Below are 18,953 nucleotides of genomic sequence, written 5' to 3'. Positions count from 1 at the left end.
GTATATGTAGCTGCTGACTTTTAATTCTTAAAGGGGGGGGCGGACGTCCTCTTTAACAATCATTAGATGTGGTGGCTCAATTCCTTTTCTTTTTCAGGCTTTTTCCCCCTCTTGTTTTCACCTGGTGATCTGCCAGGACACACCTCCTGTATTAGGGTGGCTACACTCTGGATGAAGGAGCATTGCTTTGTGCACTGGTCCAAGTAATTTGGTGGAGGGGGGATTATGGTGGATTATGGTGTGGGGGTTGTTTTTCAGGGGTTGGGCTTGGCTCCTTAGTTCCAGTAAAGGGAACTCTTAAGGTGTCAGCATACCAAGACATTTTGGACAATGTAATGCTCCCAACTTTGTGGGAACATTTTGGGGATGGCCCCTTCCTGTTCCAACATGACTGCACACCAGTGCACAAAGCAAGGTCCATAAAGACATGGATGAGCAAGTTTGGGGTGGAGGAACTGGACTGGCCTGCACAGAGTCCTGACCTCAACCCGATAGAACACCTCTGGGATGAATTAGAGCGGAGACTGCGAGCCAGGCCTTCTCATCCAACATCAGTACCTGACCTCACAAATGCACTTCTGGAAGAATGGTCAAACATTCCCATAGACACACTCCTAAACCTTGTGGACGGCCTTCCCAGAAGAGTTGAAGCTGTTATAGCTGCAAAGGGCGGGCCAACTCAATATTGAACCCTACGGACTAAGACTGGGATGTCATTAAAGTTCATGTGTGTGTAAAGGCAGGCATTCCAATACTTTTGACAATATAGTATATAATGTTGTACAGGTATGGGTGCCCACCTTGTGTCCCCCAACAACTCCCTCTTATAATTCGTCACCCAAGAAATATGAAAGATTTCACTTCACATTACAATACGCGGTATGTTGAAATAAAGGTGGTGCAATACATAAAGAAGACAATAAAATTGCGGTCACATCCTGTAAGTCCTTTTCTTTTGATGCACAAAAATAAAATAAAAAAAGTAATGATTATGCCAACCAACACAATTTGCAGAAACCTCCACTTTTCTATGAAAGTACTACTTTTTTTTTTTTTTTTTTTAACCGAGATAAGAAAATGGTTTCTCACTACACATTATAACGTGCCTTTTTCCAATTGCTCCCCTGCATAGTGCTCCGGCTGCACATGTGCCACTTTCTCAAACTTCATGTTGGGGTGAACACACACATTACTATTGACCATGTTAGATTCCTAGGGACTGTATGTCCCATCATACCCAGTGCATGCCTTCCCCCTTTCCTTCCTCTGTCCCCAACTAAAATTTTGTAAAGATGCTCCCTGACCCCACATGCACCGGTGCCCCCCAGAGGACAACACAGGGAAGACACGCCTCCGCTGCTCCTTGTTGTTGAAGTGACAGCGCTGCCACAGGAGGCGCTGTCAATCATTCTCCCTTGTAGGAGGATTAGAGGCGTGTCTTTGAGGTTTATTGTCCTCTTGGGCTGTCCATGGTTGTCAACCCAGGCAGTGTAACAACGTTGTCCTGTAGTCTGCTGCTGGGAGCGCAAATGCAAGGGTGGCTCCGTAGGACCCTGCAAGGGAAAATGTATTACAGATTCATATAAAGAAAAATTCCCCTAAGTGGACTTTAACGGCACTTGTAAGAAATTATAGATAGTAAAAAGATAGTAACTTCAAGTGGATTAATATACACAAATCCACATGTAGTGGTAACTCACTCATGATTTCATATTCTAATTACCCTAGATGAATTTCTCTTATCTTCTACACCCCTGAAGAAGGACTAGAATACTGTATATCCCAAAACGCGTTGGGTGTGAAAAGAGCCTCTGTAAAAATCCACCATTTGGTGATAATACTGAATCTATTTATTATGTAAATGTTTCGTTGAATTCTATGTATACAATGTTTTAACATGTGTTGTTTTCAAATAAATAAACTTTTTTAGTTTTTATATATTTCTATATCTTTTTACTATCTATAATTTCTTACAAGTGCCGTTAAAGTCCACTTAGGTGGAATTTTTCTTTATATGTATCTGTACATTGGATGTGGCACTGCCTTTCAAACCTAGGGGAGCGAGTCACCCCTTATTTTGTTATGTATTACAGATTGGAATAAAATCTTTTTTTTTTCTTCTGGAATTCAGCTTTTCATTGTGGCGCTCCAATCTTCTGATCTAACCAATATGTTTACAGCCCAAAGGCTCCTTCAGTGTATGGAAGCAGAGTACATACCACCTAGATCAGGGGTCTCAAACTGGCGGCCCTCCAGCTGTTGCGAAACTACAAGTCCCATGAGGCATTGCAAGGCTGACATTTACAAGCATGACTCCCACAGACAGAGGTATGATGGGACTTGTAGTTTCGCAACAGCTGGAGGGCCGCCAGTTTGAGACCCCTGAGTCCTAGATACACCTTTGGGAACAGAACAGTAAAATGTAACAATAAACCAATTGAAGGTTTTATTTTCCACTTAAAGTATAACTAAAGGAAAAGCTATTTTTTTTTTTTTTTTAGTTTTGGATAGAGTGAAGATGGATTAGAACCCCCGTCAGTTTTTATTGCTGTCTGTGCCCCCGTTAGGCAGATTCACCCTATTTGTTCTGCTCACCCTTATCACTGAAAGTAAAAGTTAAAAAAAATCCCAAATTTTGGGTTGTCCCCAGAAAAGTAATAGAGGGGATATCATGCAATGGGGACACTAGTTCTGGTGATCTGGGGGTCCCCAAGGAATTCCCTACCACTTCCTGTCTGCCTGTGAGACAGGAAGTGAAGGGAAATCCCTGAAATTGGACACTTTTGGCGAAAAAAAAATCTGACAGAGGTTATAACTTACTCTATCCCAAATGGAAACAAAAGTTTGCCTATAGTTCTACTTTAAGGTTCCAGCGCCATCCAATCTTTTTTTCTCAAGTAGTAGAAACAAAGATGGTCCCCCTTAGAGAGAACTAAAAGGATCATGCCATACCACTGGCTCTGCCAAGTGGTGCTGGAGCCAGGATTATTTGGAAACCTTCAGATGGGAGGTCAATTAGCCACAGCTCAAGGAACCCATCTGTAGGAAACCCTAGGGCTCCTAAACCCCAGCTGAGAAAGGTCCAAGTCAGACTTTCTCAACCTTTTCAACACGGAGGAACCCTTGAAATAACCTTTTCGGTCTCAGGGAACACCTGTTAAAAAATGGCTATATCTACAACTCATGATACATTGGTGCAATGGTCAGTGGAAGAGTGCTCCTTACATCTGTGGTCTTGGGGAAGAATCCCCCCCCCCCCCCGTACAGATAGCTAAAAAGATCATGGGTGTCACTCTGAACTTATCCGAGAGGCAAAAATTGGTCATTGCTCAAGGAACCCGTAGCAACCAATGGAGGAACCCTTGGATTCCACGGAACCCTGGTTGAGAAACCCTGGTCTAAGTGAACAAATTGCTCGTTTTAAAAGAAAAGAAACCAAGCCAAGCCTTTCCAAATAACCATTATTCCAATTAAAGCCTAGGTGGTATCACAAAAAAATGTTTTTTTCATGTGCTCTAGACCAGATCTGCAATTCATAGGTTCCTTATCCCAACAAAACCATGGTTCCTCCATGACCCCCTCTGTAACCACATCACCAGGAAAGTGAATGTGATGGGAGAGGACAAGCAGACAAGTGAAAGAAAACACCTCTCAGGACAATGAGTGGAGGGCAAACAAAGAATTCATTAGCCCATAATGGACGGCTAACAATCTGGTTACATCATGTCTCATTATCTGTACTTTCTCCAGCTTCCTTCATGTAAAGAGTTCACTCCATTTCCAGGAGCCGTACATTTCTGACCCCACCAGAAGAAAGTGGATCACCGTATATTACCGCATGCAGCTTCTATAAGTGCTCTGTGTGTTCAAAGACACAATCACAGCATGATGCCATCTCATTAAAACAACTTATTGTTCCAGCAACTTTATTGTAATAGTCTTAAAGTGGTTGTAAAACCGTCCATATACCCAGTGAAGGGACCATCCTCAGGTGATACACGGGGATGAAACAAATTCTCCTACATAAGTTGTATCTACAGTATCTACAGTCTTCTCTTCTCTAGATCCATTTAAAGTCCAAAATTTATAAGCTTGTCTGATAGTTCAGAAAAAAGGGGCGGACAGCTGAAGTTACACTCTGCAGAGCTCATCGAGGAGAGCTCTAAAAGCTGATTGGAGGAAAGGGACACACCTCCCTTCAAATAGCACACAGGAACAGAGCTGAGGCTGTCAATCAGCTTGAGATCCTGTCCCGTTACCATTTTTCTCTTGGTGTCAGCAGACGGAAAATATTTTGAGACAAGTACACATTAGAGAGTGGACCTCTGTACCCCCCTGTACATCTGCCCCACCTCTGTACCCCCCTGCTCATCTGTCATACCACTGTAACCCCCTGTTCATCTGCCCCACCAATGTTCCCCCTTTCTCAGCTGCCCCACCACTGTAGCTCCATGCACATCTGTCCCACCTCTGTTCCCCCTGCTCTTCTGCCTCATCACTGTAACCCCCTGCTCCTGTGTTCCGCCGATGTACCTTCTTTCTCCTCTGCACCCCTCTGCACATCTGCCCCACCTCTGTACCCCCCTGCTTCTCTGCCCCACCAATGTACCTCCTTTCTCCTCTGCCCCAACACTGAATCCCCCCCCTGCTCATCTTTCCCACCACTCTAACCCCCTTCTAATCTGGCTAAACACTGAATCCTCCCGCTCATCTGCCCCATCACTGTACCCCCTGCTTTTCTGTCCCACCGCTGAACCCCGTTCTCATCCCTCCCACCACTGTACCTCCTGCACATCTGCCCCACCACTGTACCCCCTTGCTCTTCTGTCCCACCACTGTAACCCCCCTACTCATCTGCCCCATCAATGTACCCCTTTTCTCATCTGCCCCACCACTGTACCTCCCTGCACATCTGCTCCACCACCATATCCCCATGCTCTTCTCTCTCACTACTAAATCACCTTTTCATCTGTCCTAACACTGAACCCATCTGCTCATCTGCCCCACTGCTCTACCCCCCTGCTTTTCTGCCCCAACACTGAACCCCCTTCTCATCTGGCCCATCACCGTACCCCCCTGCTCTTCTGTCCCCCTGCTGAACCCCCTTCTCATCTCTTCCACCGCTGTACCTGCACATCTGCCCCACCGCTGTACCCTCCTGCTCTTTTATCCCACCTCTGAACCCCTCCTGCTTATTTTCCCCACCGCTGTACCCTCCTGCTCATCTGTTCCACCACTGTACCCTCTTCTCATCTATGATATGTGTGATATGCAGAGTGGTGAAAGGAAGCAGAGATGAGACACATCTACCTGTCCTGGCACACTCATCCTGCTGATCCACCTCTCACATCCAGCCCACATGCTTGTATGTAATGTATGTGATGTATGGGATGTATGGGATGTCACATACAAGCATCTGGAATGGATGCGCAATGATGAGCTCAGGTCAGGGGCATTTTCTGAAAGCAGTGGGCCTGTGTGCAGGATCATAAGTTAGGTCCCCGCAGCTGAGAAAAAGTGGTTGGGTGTGATTTTCATTGCGCTGAATACTGGCTGTGGCTTAAAGGGACACAGAGTTCTGGGGTTCCGTAGTAAGTGAGGCAAAGGTTCAGGAATAATTTCAACAAATTTCCCAGAAGCTCAACAGTAATTCCACAAACTGTCACCTGATTGTGTTTTCGCAATCACGGGGAAATACCTTCTTTCTGAGATAGGTGTGGCAACCAAGCGAGTCATCTTCCTCCAGAAAGTGGACGGGGCTAGCAGGACTGTGATTTGCTTTAGCAGTAGTCAAGACAGTCCTCCTCCTCCTCCTGGAAAGAGGGACAGCCCCCCAGCAGAACTGCACCCAATCTCTTCCCCATCACAAAAGCTGATGATCGCAGCTACAGCAAAGTTAGAGAACCGAACAATGTTTCCCATCTTGTACAATGTGTGGGGGCGCAGTGCCTCCCCCTCAGTGCAGGTACGGCATGGGGAACTCTGAAATTGGAATGCATTAGTGTCTCACTGACACTTCCCTGCACTGCTCTGCTGATGAGTCGAGTACCGGCAAAAGAGACTTGGCGTGCCGCTTGCGGCACCAGTGCCAGGGGTTGCCTATCCTAGCCTTATATCTAACCATCTGCCTATCCCTGGTCTAGTAGTTAAGAGCTAGAGGAAAATGGGGGAAGCCTCAGTCCACAGATTAAAAAAGATATTATGGGTTAAATGGGGGGGCAAGACGTCAATGGGGGGAGGTCATTGGTACCACTGGGTGTATTGAAAACATTGTACTATAGATTGTTGAGTACGTAAGGGCAAGGTTTGAATAAAGGATTCCCAAACCTCGAAGAAATGTTTAACCTGTGAGTCCTTACATAAGGAAGCCTCCACCATATCCATACAGAAAACATAAAATAATTTAGCTATGGACAGAGAAGTGGTGGGAGGTTCTGGGTAAATCCACCGAGGAAGAATAACTTTCCGTGCCACAAGGGACAATAAGAAGCTGTTTACAGCCTCTTGATATTTTGATATCTGGGATGTTAATTAGACCAAAAAGGGCCAACTCAGGGGTTAAGAGTAGGTAGTTTACCAAGTGTGTGGTGGCATAGCACACTACTGAGAGCAAAAAAACATTACTTCATGTCACTTTAAATGAATGTGGCTCACCGGCCGACTAAGTCAGGAGATGGAAAATAGAAAATGTGACCATTCTACGAGATCATGCTAATATGCCTATAAGCTTGCTCCATTGCTGTGCTCACATGTTTTCTGGATTCACAGCTTTCAAATTCCATCTTGGGTCTATGTCTAGCTATATTTCTCTAGTGAGCCCTACCGAAATATGTGACGTGAGCAACACTGGCATATTCAACAAGGCAAAGAGCAATGTGCAGTGACCCATATCACCAACAGCAAAAAAATAAATAATCTTTTACTGATGAATACTGGTTGCAACAGGCAGGTACTTGACTTCGTTACTTTTTGTACCCACATTAAAGGTAGGTTCTCTACAGAATTAAAGGGATGACATGCGTGGCATTAGGACTTCTACTTGAATTGTCTCTTGATGACCAGACTGAAAATCAACCCAATACTCAACCATGCCAAGTCTTTAAGTGCACCATATCAAAATGAATCGGTGGTAACACACGCTATTGAAGAACTAGGAAGTACTGCTATCCTGCTTGGTAATAGGAGGAACTTGGGTTTGTTCTGAACCTGGAATTAAGCTGGGCCAATGAGTTGTGGGTGGGAAATATATAGAGGCTGGTCTAATGTGAACACAATGTGACACACATGGCCATACTACAGTAGGTGAATTACATTGACCAAATAATGGCCATGTGCCCATTTTAGGTCAATTATGTCACAAGCATCCCCATCCCTTTGCGTATGTCAACCGCAGGCCGAAGAATCTTCTACCTGCATCTCTTTGACCCAGGAATGACATCTAACTTCTGGGTTCGGTCAAACTTGGGTTTAGACCAAACCCAAGCCCAAACCCACACTCATCACTACTTGTTAAACTAAGCAGACATATACAAGTACCAGAATCTGCCTCCTGGAGCAAGGACCAGATCTAGTGATGTGCTGGAAGAAAAGACATGTTGATCTTTTTATTTGATCGCCAAAATTATCTCCATTTACTGTGATCCACTTGTACATTGTTTTTATACAAATGCCCCAAGAGATAAATGTTTATTTGTAAAGCATCAAACTGGACAGAAAACTGTACTGCGTACGGCCGGCATCCCTTGTAACCAACAAGAAAGGCCAAACAGAACGTTTTCTGCCTAGCAGGGGGGGCTATTAGTGTCGGAATAAAGTTAAATGGAGATAAGCGACCTCAATTATCAGGAATTTTCTATATAATTTTGATTCTCCATTATCTAATAATCACTAATTCTGTGTTTTCCAACCTCTTCTCCACAGGACATCTCTGAAGAGCAAAGAGACTAAGCCATTAAGTGTGTATAAATCAGTATAATTTCCATACCAATTCTGGGAGTAAGCACACTACTGCTAACCAGCGGAGGTTCGTATAGACGCACATTGTACCAATCCACTGATGGACTTTGCTTTGATCTAAATCTGTTTTTTTTAAATCTGTTTGGTATAATACATCTGTTCAGGAGCAAAAGTATACTGCCTGGTAGGTTCTGGACAGGTGTTCCCACTAACGTTCCATTTCAAAGTAAAAAATTATAAAAGGTGGAGATCATATAACCATTGCTTTAATGTTGTAACTCTGTAACGTCTGACTGTTTAGATCTGGAAGGACGCAGGTGACTACTGAGGTTTGGCTGCAAAAAGAAGTTGATACATGCTTTCTTACCCTACCATCACTATTGGGATAGGGCCATCCTCTGTGCTACAACATGGGAAGAAATAGGGTTTTACCTATTAGCCATGTTATTCCTCTCTGCATCCCATAACCATTTACAAACAACTTAAAGTCCATCTTCAGGAGTTAGACAAAATCTACCCTTGCAGTGGCCTCCCTCACTGCAAGAATTAAATGGTTTTTAAGTTCAGGGAGAGCTGAAGAGAATGCAATACTTACCTTACCCCCATTCCAGCCAGCTCCAGTGCTCTTCTCATCTCCTTTTAGCCCTCTGGGCTTTGCGAGGCCCCTCAGCATCATCTTCATAATGCTGTTTACCCTGCATTGTACGTGACAGAGTCAGAAATATGACCACGGCCACAGCACAGAGACAGGAGGCTTGAGGGAACAGGTTGCACAGCTGGATGGACTCTGCTGGAGTCAGGAAGAAGGCAAGTATTCTATACTTCAGCAGGGTCTCTCCAGTGGTGCACCTGGTCCTCTGAGGGCTTTTCTCTAAAGAGGTCCCATTCCTGCTTCCTCCATGTACAATGCAGGGCTGATAATGCATTGTATATGATGATGCTGAAGGGCCACACAAATCCTGGAGCACCAGAGGGAGAGGAGAAGACTGCTGAAGCTGGCCAGAGTGGGTTTAAGGTAAGTATAGTAGCCTCTTCAGTTTGTACATGATGACACTGAATGACCACCCAAAGCTCAGAGCATCAGAGAAAGAGGTGGAAAGCACTGGAGCTGGCTGGAGCAGGGGTAAGTTGGGTACAGTAATCTCTTCAGCTTGTACTTGATGATACTAAAGGACCACCTTAAGTCTGGCGTGCCAGAGGGAGAGGTGGAAAGCACTGGAGCTGGCCAGAGCAGGGGGAAAGGGTCTCTCCAGTGGTGCAATCAGCCCCCTGAAGGCTCTTCTCTAAAGAGGTTCCACTCCTGCCTCCTCCATGTACAATGCAGGGCTAATAATGCATTGTATATGATGATGTCGAAGGGCCAGTCAAAGCCTGGAGCACCGAAGGGAGAGAAGAAGAGTGCTGAAGCCGGCCAGAGTGGGTTTAAGGTAAGTATAGCAGCTTCTTCAGCTTGTACATGACACTGAATGACCACCCAAAGCTCAGAGTGTTGGAGGAAGAGGTGGAAAGCACTGGAGTGTGGGGCGTGGAGAAGGGGTAAGTTAAGTACGGTAACCTCTTCAGCTCGTACTTGATGGCACTAAAGGACCACCCAAAGCCTGGCATGCCAGCGGTAGAGGTGGAGAGCACTGGAGCTGGCCAGAGGTGGGTATGGTAAGTATGGCAACCTCTTCAGTTTGTACTTTATGACCTTGAAGGACCACCAAATGCCCGGTGTGCTGGAGGGAGAGTTGGAAAACACTGGAGCTGGCCGGAGTGGGGATAAGGTAAGTATGGTAGTCTCTTCTAGTTGTACTTGATGACACTGAAGACCACTAAAAGTCTGGCATGCTGGAGGAAGAGGTGGAGAACACTGGAGCTGCCCAGAGTGGGGATAAAGTAATGCATCCTCTTCAGCTCCCTGTAGACCTAATGAGCATTTAACCCTTGCCGTGCAAGTCAGAGGTGACTTCAAAGGTAGATTTTATCTAATTCCTGGAGTTTCCTGTAAAAGGTTGTTGGATATGGAAAGGTATAAGAGGGGTAATAGGTGAAACCCCCTATTACTTCCCATGTTCTAGCACAGAGGTTGGCTCCACTCCTATGGGGATGTTAGGGTGGGAAACAGTGTGTAAGCATTAGAGGGAAAGACGTACGGTGCCAGCAGAGACCGGTAACCAGGTTTCAGGAGTATGAATAGTAAGAATCCCAGAACAGCCATTCACACTCACAGGCATGATGCCCTAACGTGACCTGCAGTGTGCTCTCCTGTGTTCCTATTTCAAGGCCACTGCCTGCAGCTCATAGACAATGATTGGGGAGGGCTTTGAAGTCAGAATAGAAGCCGAAAGCTAAACAAGCAGGGGGGGTGATTTAGGGAGGGGTTTGAGATGGGGGGGAGGGGAGGGGGAGAATTTAAAAAAAAAAAGTTGAAAGGACAAAGAAAAAGTGCTTCACAGTTGGGAACCAAAATGCAAAAAAAAGAGACAACAAAAGAAAACCAAACAGATCCAGAGTAGGGCACATGCTGCTAGTGTCTGGATGCCCCTGTGTGCCTTGAGAGTGATGGATGTCTTGAACCGGCCTGCAAGACCTGAGCATGTTACATCACAACTATTTACATAAACTGCTGATCCGCTAGTAGCCTCTGACACCGGCCGGACCATAAAAAACAAGGCATCACAACACACAGGTCACCAGAGAGCTCCGAGGGCTTTTCAGACCTATAGATAGATAGATAGCCTATGTCTACTGTTCACCTGCCTCATCACAGCCATTCAGTACTCTTAAGAGGGACACAATAAAGTAACTGACAGTTTCCTATTGAAGGAGAATTTTAATATATATTTAATGCATACACATCCTGAATTGTTTTAAAGCCCAACCCCGGGAATTACTAAAAAAAACACCATGCCGTGGGGGACCCCCACATTGCAAGATTAAATGCTCATTAAGTCTAGGGGTAGAGGAAAAAGGTGTAATGCTTAACCATAATCCTCGTTCCGACACTGTTTTCCGCTACAGGTTGTGGACAGTCCTGTGCCGTCCTCACATGTAATGCAGGGATATTGGCCTTGCATTGTACTTGATGGCATCATCACGCCTCTAAAGCCTGGAGCGCCCCATAGAAAGGGGCTTTGGGGGACCGGTGCCACAGAAGGAAGAAGCCTACCAAAGTGAGAATTAAGAGTAGCAGATTGAAGGCACTGGAACCTTGAGATAATTGTAAGTCATACTTTACTACTGAAAATGTATTTTATCAAAGTTGTGCTAATGGTGTCCCTGTGAGGCATCTGGGTAATACATAGGCAGCTTCCGTGCACCAAGAAACAACCACCTTGAGATGTGAAGACAATATTTGAATCTGAAATCGAAGCACCACACCGAAATATTAGAGTCCAATGTAAGGTTCTATTTCGAACATTAATACAAAAGCTAACACATTTGGGGGGGCCACACATCACCCCCTACATCAGGGCTTGTAGAAATATGAGGTCTATGTGTGTGGGCAGTGATTTATGCTCCTTGGTGCATGGAAGCTGCCCACATATCACCCAGATATAACGGGCTTTAAGGTAAATATTGCTCTGCTCCTACATTGAACGAGCATTTAACCCTTGCATTCCCGGAGTTGGAGCTTAATATACATTTGTGATTGAGTTACCAGTCACACCTTCCTATAATCCAGGTTATAATTTATCTTCATTGACCATTTAGCAGGAAATTCAAACAATTCATTAGACAAGAAATATATTAATGGTGGCAAATTATAGGTGCCCTGTCATTGTTAGTAGTTTTGTATTTATCTCATGGTAGTGTAAGTTGCTGACATTATGTCCCCCCAACTTTTTCTCATAGACCAGAGGTCTCCAAACTGTGACCCTTTGTTGGCCTTTATCTGGCCCTTGGGGCACTAGTCCTTCCACTGGTAGGAGGCACTATTACTCCCACTGATACAACTGTGGGAAATAATATCTGCCAATGACACTGATGGTGAGCTATTCCTCCAACTGACACCAATGACGGGGTACTATTCCCCCCCATTGATACAAATGATGGGGCACTATTCCTCCCACTGATACCAATGATGGGGCACTATTCCGCTCACTGACACCAATGATGGGGCACAATTCCTCCCATTGATGCTAATGATGGGGCACAATTCTTCCCACTGATACCAATGACGGGGCACTATTCCTACCACTGACACCAATGAAGGGGCACTATTCTTCCCACTGATACCAATGCTGGGCCACTACTCCTCCCACTGATACAAATTATGGGCCACTATTCCTCCCACTGATACCAATGATGGGGCACTATTCCTCCCACTGATACCAATGATGGGCCACTATTCCTCCCACTGATACCAATGACGGGACAACTTTTTCTCCCCCTGATAACAATGACGGGACACTAATCCTCCCACTGATACCAATGACAGGACACTATTCCTCCCACTGATACCAATGATGGGGCACTATTCCTCCCACTGATACCAATGACGGGACACTATTCCTCCCACTGATACCAATGATGGGCCACTATTCCTCCCACTGATACCAATAACGGGATACTATTTCTCCCGCTGATAACAATGACGGGACACTAATCCTCCCACTGATACCAATGACAGGACACTATTCCTCCCACTGATACCAATGATGGGCCACTATTCCTCCCACTGATACCAATGATGGGGCACTATTCCTCCCACTGAAAAGGACAATGTGGCACCATTCCTCCTACTGACCATATTAACAATATGACCATTTTTTATTTACATTAACTTAAGGAATGGAATCTACTTACCTATATCCTGGCATTCTACTTCAGCACCTAAACGCTCTACTATGTAAATCCACACACTGCTATGTAAACCCCCATATTCACTGGCACTCTTATCATCTGAATAGCCATAAAACTAACACTTTGAAAATGGGGTTGCATGACCAGCAGTCCCCAACTTCTCTCTGAACCCACTGTAGCCTCAACTTAATGCTGGAGCACCTACAGGCTGTATAGTGCAGTCCATCCAGAAACACAAAGCCTACGAAATCTGCAAGCATTAAGCTAAACTCTAAATTGGTCAATGATTGACTTTACTTCTTGCCTGGTTGCTCTGTAATTAATACCAGCTACGAGGTATTTACACGGCACATGGCACCAGACATTCCCCCATCCTGACCGCTAGGCACTCTTTGCTGGGTCAATGTCAGACCTTTGTTGAGGGTTAATAGGTTAGTATCTATAAACTGAATGAGCACCTGTGACGGTCCTTACCTTATGTGGAAACTCCCCGTAATCGTCACCAAGTCAACCTTCACTTCATCCTGATAGAAAATAAGAAAAGAACCCTTAATTTGCATTTCTAACCAGAAAGAAAAAAAAAACAGAAATTATAGACTGAGCGATGGACGGTGGGGAGGTGTACGTACACACAATTTGTGTTTATACAGAAACATGTGGCAGGCAGTACAATGTGTGTCTATAGCATGTATCTGGCAGCTATATACAAAGATTTAAACACAACAGATGTCAAGTGGTGTTTGCAGGACGGGCACAGGTGTCAGGTACCAAAGTATGAGACAGTATACAGTATACAGTATGTATAAAGAGCAAATGGAGTGCTGTATGTTTTCCTAGAACCACTAAAGCTGGCCATACACTCTTCAAATGTCATCAGGAGCTGGTCGAAATTTGCTTCATGGTTGGTCCTGTAGGTCTCCTCCCACCCAACCTCTGGTTGGAGCTGGATGGTAGATTGTTGGTCAAATATCGACTGCTTTCAAATCCTATGCAGTTGCTCTTTTGGAATTCTGACACCTGCCGCCAGCGGTGACTGTCAGAATACGATCGCCCAGCAGGAGGACTTGTCCATCTGTGCTGTATAGCATGCATGAAGTTACCAATCAGATTTAGACTTTCAGTTAGCTCTAGTTTGTACCAACACATGATACATCATAAACACTGGAATCTTATCCAAGGCTAAGGTTGACTGTCAGTTACAGACTATCAGGCGATGAAGTGGACGGGGAGCAAATTTGCCCATAGCCCACACATACCCATCCCCTATTTCACCCCCTTCCCCTGCTATTTTTTTCCCCACTTTTCTTTTTCGGACCTGGGTGTAGCTTTTTGACATGGAGCATTTGACTGGCAAAGTCTGGAGAAATGACCAAATCAATGATGTATAAGTGGGATCACCTGCTCTGCTCCCTATGGTAGTTGGTGACCTATATTGCTATTCTTCTGGCTGGACGCATATATTATAAGTTTCTCACTTCATGTTTCTTGCAATGGCGCACGGTCCTCTTCTGAATGGGATTGTATATATGAATACTTTCTTACTGCACCTGAATTAGGATGGTTCCAGCTGTATTCATTTTGCTATTCCAATTCGTGTTGGATGTTTTAGAAAATAAAAATTATTTTTATTTTGGAAGATAAAGAATGCTTATAAACTGGGAATCTTTTTGGCTGGGTTAACATGTATCCCTGTTTTTTCTTATAAATGCACCAACAAAGCTCCTGAGAAAGCGACTAAGGTCACAAAACATATAGAGCAAGCTACAACAATTTGGGATTTGGAACCTCCATACCTTGAAGAAGCAATAAATTCTATGGCCTTGGAGTGTTAATATGACTATGGCTATGTTATGTAGGGGGTAGTCAATAATTCCAAATTTGTAGGGTGCAGAACTTTATTGTATAATGTATTCCAGTTTGTCTATGGATCATTTTTAATGGAATTGTAATATGGATGATTTTTTTTTTATATATTGTAGTGTATATGCCTATAAAGTCCATAATTTCCTACTAACAATATCATATTCTGACCCAGGGACGTGGCACTAGTTTATGTCATGGTATTCATAGTACCACCCTATGGCTACACTTTTTTTTTCATGTTCTTACTGCACCCAATTTGGGGTGGGTCCAGCTGTATTATTTTCGCTGTTCCAATTCGTGTTGGATGTTTTGGAAAGTATATATATATTTTTTAAATGTTGGAAAATAAATAATGCATATAAACTTAGAATCTTTTGGCTGGAAAGGGGAGAAAATGCGCCTATGGGATATATAGAAGTGGCACATGACTGGGAGTTCATGTGTCATGTATAGGAGTAGACACTATGGGGGGATTTACTAAAACTGGTGAGTACAAAATCTGGTGCAACTGTGCATTGTAACCAATCAGCTTCTAACTCCAGCTTGTTCAATTAAGCCAGGGATCCTCAAACTACAGCCCTCCAGCTGTTGCAGAACTACACATCCCATGAGGCATTGTAAAACTCTGACATTCACAGACATGACTAGGCATGATGGGAATTGTAGTTCTTGAACAACTGGAGGGCCATAGTTTGAAGACCCCTGAATTAAGCTTTGACAAAAAAACCTGGAAGCTGATTGGTTTCTATGCAGAGCTGAACCAGATTTTGCATTTTCTATTGTCCCTGATAAGACAGGATGGGTTGTTTAGGAGTAGACACTATAGGACAGGGTGGGTTGTATATGAGTAGGCACTATAGGACAGGATAGGTTGTATAGGAGTAGACGCTATAGGACAGGATAGGTTGTATAGGAGTAGACACTATAGGACAGGATGGGTTTTATAGGAGTAGACACTATAGGACAGGGTTTGTTGTATAGGAGTAAACACTATAGGACAGGGTGGATTGTATAGGAGTAGACACTATAGGACGGGATGGGTTGTATAGGAGTAGACACTATAGGACAGGGTTTGTTGTAAAGGAGTAGACACTATAGGACAGGGTGGGTTGTATAGGAGTAGACACTATAAGACAGGATGGGTTGTATAGGAGTAGACACTATAGGACAGGGTGGGTTGTATAGGAGTAGACACTATAGGACAGGGTGGTTTGTATAGGAGTAGACATTATAGGACAGGATGGGTTGTATAGGAGTAGACACTATAGAACAGGGTGAGTTGTATAGGAGTAGACACTATAGGACAGGGTGGGTTGTATAGGAGTATACACTATAGGACAGGGTGAGTTGTATAGGAGTAGACACTATAGGACAGGATGGGTTGTATAGGAGTAGATACTATAGGACAGGATGGGTTGTATAGGAGTAGACACTATAGGACAGGGTGGGTTGTATAAGAGTAGACACTATAGGACAGGGTGGGTTGTATAGGAGTAGACACTATAGGACAGGATGGGCTGTATAGGAGTAGACACTATAGGACAGGATGGGTTGTATAGGAGTAGATACTATAGGACAGGATGGGTTGTATAGGAGTAGACACTATAGGACAGGGTGGGTTGTATAAGAGTAGACACTATAGGACAGGGTGGGTTGTATAGGAGTAGACACTATAGGACAGGATGGGCTGTATAGGAGTAGACACTATAGGACAGGATGGGTTGTATAGGAGTAGACACTATAGGACAGGATGGGTCCTTCATGGTGGCAAGCATCAACATAACACTTCTAGTAACAATTATACTTGTTCACAGAGGAAGGACAGTTTATAAGTACTGTATAGACAATAAAATAAGACATTCAGTCCATTGTACATTTAAAAAAAAGATTTCTTTATGTCATAGGGTTGATAAAGAAGATCTATGACCTTGCCATGCTGTGATGTCACCAGCAGATCTGATAGAGCGTATTTCTATTCACCCCCAGTTCTCCTTAGAAAAAGTCTAGCACACAACACAGGAAGAGGCCACTGAATTATTTACCGCCATATGTTCCCTAGATCTAACAGAGGAAAACTTTTAGCTCTGGGAAGGTAGATGGCAAGAGAGAGAGGATTCAAAATGCCTGATGTGTTTAGGGATAAGGTTTGGTGTAAAAATGCCAAAAATTAGCAAGCGCCTCATTCACATAAGATAATCGTGGATCCCTTCAATTATGCGATCCACAATATCGCTATTCTCTTTTGTGAGCAGATCTAAGTGATAGAAATCTGACTTGGTTTTCAAAGTCAGGCTGTCCCCTGCTGCCGCACAGCAACAGAAGGAGGATTAAAAATTCTCTTTCTGCCATCCTCACCCCTCTTTATTTCCTCTTATTTAAGAGTCAGGATGACAAGCCTCACTCTTTACACACCAGTATCTGTCCTCGCCATGCAAGGCCTGAGAGATTACCTATGTCTGCTCAGTGGAACACAAACTAATACAATCTCTTATTGTCCCCAACACAGCAAGGAACTCAAAACACCAGTTAAAGCCATCTTGTTCTAGTCACGTCACTAACAGGATTCAAAGATTTCACACTCCCTATAATGGGAACTCAGTATAATAGCATTTAACCTAAAGAACATGAGCTTAGTCATGTAGAAATGTCTGTAAAAACAAGCCAGTTGCAAAGAGCATGGTATTGACTGAACATCAGACTGAGGGAATATAACTTATTCAGAGTACCCAGGACCCTCTGGTTAGAGTAATAAAAAGTAAAAAGTAAAAAAAAAAAAGAGGTTTCGAAATCTCCAGATTAGAAAAACACTTGATATAGTGTTGGGATTGATGCCTATGAAATTCATGGCCATCTTGGCTCCTGATCATCTGGCTTTTTCGGACCTCCTAGAGTGCGATAATGAGGACCTCCAGCAGGTTACTTGTAGTAAATTCTTCTCTATATTATAATGTGGAGCAGAAGGAAAAGTAAAAGTACTGTGCCTGCACCACTATCACTCTAGGGCAGCCTTTCTCAGCCTTTTTAACATGGAGGAACCTTTGAAATAACTTTCTCTGGCTCAAGGAACTCCTGCTAATATCTACTAGATTTACAGCTCACAGTTCATTGGTGTAATAGCCACTGGGAAGAATGTTCCTTCAACCTGTGGTTTTTGAAAGAACCCCCCCGCCCCACACACACACACACACACACACACACACACACACACAGCTAAAAAAAGATTATTGTTGTTGGTGGTTACTTATCTAAGAGGCAGACGTTGGAACCCCTAGAAACCTCTGGGAGAACCCTGGCTGAGAAAGGCTGCTCCAGCCTTTAGTATTGTCAGAGAGGATAAGAATCCATGAGCAGTTTGTAACTACTCCAGAGGATAGAGCTATAAATATGTCATGGGGCAGTGTTACACAAGTGACTGTTCCTGCTTTCTGTAGATAATATCACCAGTTCTTAGAGTTGACAGTAAGTACAAGGAGGTAGCTACAACCAACACAACACTTTATGAAAAAGGTTGCAGTTTAAATTATGGTACTGTGCAGTGCACAAATGCAAAAGAATTGTTATCTGCTTCAGGTATGCCTCCAAAAGAGTCATGTACACTCCTTCTGTTATGCCTCCAAGGAGCCATGTACACTCCTTCTAGTACGCCTCCAAGGAGACATGTTCACTCCTTCTGGTATGCCTCCAAAGAGTATGGTACACTCCTTCTGGTACATCTCCATGGAAGTCATGTACACTCCTCCTGATACGCCTCCATGGAGTCATGTACACTCCTTCTTGTAAGCTTTCAAAGAAGTCATGTACCCTCCTTCTGGTACTCTTCCATGGAGTCATGTACACTCCTTCTGTTATGCCTCCAAGGAGCCATCTACACTCCTTCTGGTACGCCTCCAAGGAGACATGTACACTGCTGCTGGTACGCCTCCATGGAGTCTTATACACTCCTTCTGGTACGCCTCCATGGAGACTTATACACTTCTTCTGGTATGCCTCCAAGGAATCATGTACACTCCTTCTGGTACGCTTTCAAAGAAGTGATGTGCAATCCTTCTGGTACAACTCCAAGGAGCCATGTACACCCCTGGTACACCTCCATGGAGTCATGTACACTCCTTCTGTTATGCATCCAAGAAGCCATGTACACTCCTTCTGGTACGCCTCCAAGGAGACATGTTCACTCCTTCTGGTATGCCTGCAAAGAGTCTGGTACACTCCTTCTGGTACATCTCCATGGAGTCATGTACACTCCTCCCGATACGCCTCCATGGAGTCATGTACACTTCTTCTGGTAAGCTTTCAAAGTCATGTACCCTCCTTTTGGTACTCTTCCATGGAGTCATGTACACTCC

At 44.2% G+C, this 18,953-nt stretch overlaps 1 protein-coding gene across 1 annotated transcript in view; it reads right to left on the bottom strand.

The window, feature by feature from the left end:
* Nucleotides 1-18,953, bottom strand: part of CASZ1 (castor zinc finger 1) — a 319,815-nt gene that overhangs the window by 129,847 nt on the left and 171,015 nt on the right. Inside the window, exon 2 of the mRNA XM_073603470.1 lies at nt 13,219-13,268. The gene's annotated coding sequence lies outside the window, so the exon portion shown is untranslated. The remainder of the gene's footprint in view (nt 1-13,218; nt 13,269-18,953) is intronic.

The sequence above is a fragment of the Aquarana catesbeiana genome, linkage group LG10 (genome assembly GCF_042186555.1).
Source record: "Aquarana catesbeiana isolate 2022-GZ linkage group LG10, ASM4218655v1, whole genome shotgun sequence".
In the NCBI taxonomy this organism is placed as follows: domain Eukaryota; kingdom Metazoa; phylum Chordata; class Amphibia; order Anura; family Ranidae; genus Aquarana; species Aquarana catesbeiana.
Note: the sequence above shows the minus strand (reverse complement) of the source record. Positions and strands in the feature narration are given on the sequence as shown.